Source organism: Meleagris gallopavo, chromosome 12 (genome assembly GCF_000146605.3).
Source record: "Meleagris gallopavo isolate NT-WF06-2002-E0010 breed Aviagen turkey brand Nicholas breeding stock chromosome 12, Turkey_5.1, whole genome shotgun sequence".
Classification (NCBI taxonomy): Eukaryota; Metazoa; Chordata; class Aves; order Galliformes; family Phasianidae; genus Meleagris; species Meleagris gallopavo.
Window position 1 is genome coordinate 294,572 of NC_015022.2, and position 3,795 is coordinate 298,366.

The following is a 3,795-nucleotide window of genomic DNA, read 5'->3' on the forward strand; positions in this document are numbered from 1 at the left end:
GCCGCGCGGTGCGGGCAGCGGGCGGCAGGCCTGGGGCCTTGCGGCCACACGGCGTCTGCGCACCGCTTCCCCGCGGGGAGATGGGCTCCAGGGAAGAGCTCGATATTTCAGGCCCTGGAGGAGGCAGGGGTGTGTTCTGTCTGAGACCCTTTGCAGGCTGAGATCTCCGGATCATTCACACCAGTGTTCCCAAGCAGCCCGAAGCTGAGAGTTTTCGAACTTGGGCTGCCTTTAAAAACTCTGCCTTTGAAAAACAAAACAAACCAGTCGGGATGTGTTGTGCAGCGTTGCCAGAACCATTTAAAAATACCGTGAACTCCTCATGTTGTTACTTCTTCCTGCTGCATTTGTTTGCTTGCATGAATGGGAGTACCTCTGAACTTCCTTTCCTTTTTTTACCTGGCAGGCAGGCAAGGGCTGACACGTTTCTGCATCGGGGTCAGCTGTATCTGTTGTTCCCAGCGATGTTTGTTGGAGGCAGGGTGGAATCAGTGGAGCTGACCTGTGGTTACAGGGGCAGGGGAAGCAGCGTGTGCAAGGGAAGCCGTGACAGGACGTGTTACTCAGCGTTTACACAGCAGTACTCCTCCCTTGATGAAGCCCCAGTATTTGCACTTCTGCAAACTGCAGAAAGACAGTGAGTGGCTGTCTTCTCCTAAATGTGCTTATTTGCTGGAGGCACCTGCTTGTGGCTCCTTTTTGGGACATGTTGTAGCCAGCCTTCAAGCTGTGCTCCAGCACAGGCCATGGTGTGTTCAAGAAATGTTTAGCTGTTGTACTGAGGGACATGAGTTAGTGGGGAAATACGGGCGGTAGGTGGACAGTTGGCCTGGATGATCTCGGAGATATTTTCCAACTTTGGAGATTCTATGATTCTACCCACTGATTTTCAAGGAAAACCCTGAGTAAGTGGAGTTGCCCAGAATTAAGCACGTCTGGGGATGCTAATGATTTCCATGCAGCCTAAGCTGTGCTTTGAATAACCCAGCAGACTGAAAGTTTGTTCTTTTCTTCCAGCAGGAACTGGTGGTGCTGGCTCTTCTCAAGGTGCAGCGATGCCCTTTGCCAGCACAGCCATGTGGCTGGACAGCTTCTGCTCCCTGCCCCACTGCAGGATGTGAAGGAAGGCAGTTCCTTGGCAGCGCTGGTGCAGACAAACAGCTTTTTGTTGAAGCAGAACCCGTCCCTTTAGCTCTTCCACCCCTCCCTGCCATGGCTGTCAGCACTCCAGCTTCGTTTTCCTCTCCTCTTTTCAGCTTTTTTCTGATTCCACTTCATGTTTTCCATCTGTATTTTCTCTGACAGTACTTGCTGTCCAGTGTGGGTCTAATCCTTAAATATCACAAGGTCTTGGCCAGCTGCTATAAAGTTCCTCTGAAATCCTGGTTTAAAAGAAGCTTTGAAGCTCATGTCATGGTCTATTTCTCGTTATTTGCCTTTCACTGCTACCTGGCAAACTTCTGACCACCAACCAAAGCAAGCTCCAAATAAAAACTACTTAGGACTTGGTTGTTTCTTTGTTTCTTTTTTTTTTGTTGAAAGCTGGTAGGCATCGACGACTTCTGACCACAACGGGTACGCATATTTCCCTCAAGCATGGTAGTAGCAGTACTATGAAGGTCATGTCATAATTCTAAGTTTATAGTGCAAAACAGTCTGTATTGCCAGAGCAGCTTCACTTTACATCAGCTCAACAAAAATATTTTTACCTAAAAAGTCGATGATGGGGATTGTTGTTCCCCTACTAGGTGAGAGGATAGGTGCCTTGCTGACATGACCGTGAATCAGTTTACTTCTATCAGGCAAACTCAGCATGCATTTTTCTTCTTTGCAAGTTCTGAAACACCCTTCTGGACCATTTCAACTCAAGCAGGTTTTACACTCAATGCAGTTTCTTTCATTTCCCTTATTATTTACCCCAGAAGAGATCTCCATGTTTCCCTGGGAGGTGCAGTCATGCTCAACAGGATTCCTCTCAAGCTTCTTGCACATGTCAGCCTAACAATTCTATTTCTGTCTGATTAGAGAAGAAAATGCTAAAACACGTGTTCAGATCCACCAGTATCTTAGACAACATTTCAAAAAACAAGTATTTTAAAAAAGCATGAAAATACTTGTCCTCCATCCTGGAGAAAGGGATTTCCGTGACAACATCTGAGCCATAAGGTCACAATCAAGACCTTGGATAGTTTTATCTCACTGCATCAAGACTGTGGGAGACTTTGTGATTGCAGGTTATCACTTTTTGCATCATTCTGTTCTGAGTCAGGATATTCGTCTATCCCTGTGCCTACGTGCCACCACTCACTCTGCCTTCTCCATTGATTCCATAATTCAGTTAATAAGAAATCTCCTAAACTGGTGGTTATTTGCATAGCTTAAATTTATGGTTTCTTTGGAATCAATCCTCATCTGCTCACTTCCTTGTTCATGCTTAAAGGGTATCACACTTTGGATCCTCCCATCAATTTGTATTTTATTTAATATTCCCCACAACAGTGATGCTTAGTTAATCATTCACAATCTGCTTGTGATAAAGTCATCCGAAGATCTTTTATCAGATATTCAAGAGCGTGGAGGCATGCACTTCCTCTTGTCCAGGGAGGGATGGCTGTACTTTTTGTGTTGCTCACTGCGGCTATCCTGTCCCTTGTTTCCATGTTTAGTCTGAGAAATACAGAACTTACCACCAACCTCTGTTGACAGTGGGGTATTTGTCCACTCTTTTTATGCCATTTCCTGGAGTACTGCAAGCCCGTGTACACAGTAGTGTGAGTGACTCAGAGGCCAAACTGCCCAGAAGTCACTCAAGGTAATTTGGTGGCATGTAAGGGTCCAAGGCAGGGCTGCAACCCAGAGAAGCTCTACTTTACTTCACAGCTAACTCCTGCATCATGTATCCAGAAACACCTCTCTTCACCCAGATTTGCTGGGTGGTGGCAAATCTGTCTGCATTTACATCAGTGCCTGGTGGCTGAAGTACTGGCTCAGGTACGTTTAAGGAGGGGTTTAAACCCCAGGCTCTGCTCTCAGTACCTTAGAAGAACAAAATGTTCTTGGGACATCTGCAGTTACAAAACAGCTTTCTAAACGGCATGATCTGTTCGCTAGTGCATTTCAAAGACTCTTGTACCGCTTCTTTGCTTGCTCTGACATTGTCACATCAATCCCATGCAACAACATGGGTAGGTATGTGACTCACTGCTCCAATCTCCTTTCTGAAGTACAGTTTTACTGACTTCACAGTCATTTTTTTCACACAGGAAAATGCCAAGTCTCCTCTAGCCATTGACCCCCACCTCAATACCATGTGTGGGAGCTAAGGGTGGGAGCCTTGTTCAGAATGTGACTCTAGGGCTACAAGTCTTTATCCAGGAGAGTCACCTGGATTAATTGGCAAATGTTTAATCCATGATCCCTCACATGCTATGGCCACACAATCCCCTACTGAAATTCCTGCATGAATTCAATTCTGATATTAACCCTGCAAGATTGAGTGGTCAAGTTGTTCGTGCCCTATGAACCCAGTGGCCTCTGTCCAGATCCTCCTCTGCAATGCATCAGAGTAACAACTTTCTGAGTCTTGTTTACTGAATTAAGATGAAGTGGGGCAAAGAAGTGCCAGTGTCAGAAGTTAGCATCATACAATGACAGACCGACTGATGTAACCTAGAGGGGCCAACTGTGGTTCTTCTCTCCAGCTCCTGTCTAAGTCAGGGTTAACTGTGGAGTTAACCTAATCAGGTTGATCAAAGCCTTATCCAGTCTGGTTGGTGATGTCCTCGTGGCTGATGA

General features: G+C 46.1%; 1 long non-coding RNA gene across 1 annotated transcript in view; it reads left to right on the forward strand.

Moving 5' to 3' along the window:
• LOC109369559 overlaps positions 1-1,500 on the forward strand; it is a 3,271-nt gene extending 1,771 nt beyond the window's left edge. The window contains exon 2 of the long non-coding RNA XR_004161004.1: positions 1,018-1,500. This is a non-coding gene — a long non-coding RNA (uncharacterized LOC109369559). The remainder of the gene's footprint in view (positions 1-1,017) is intronic.
• Positions 1,501-3,795: the final 2,295 nt, after the last annotated feature.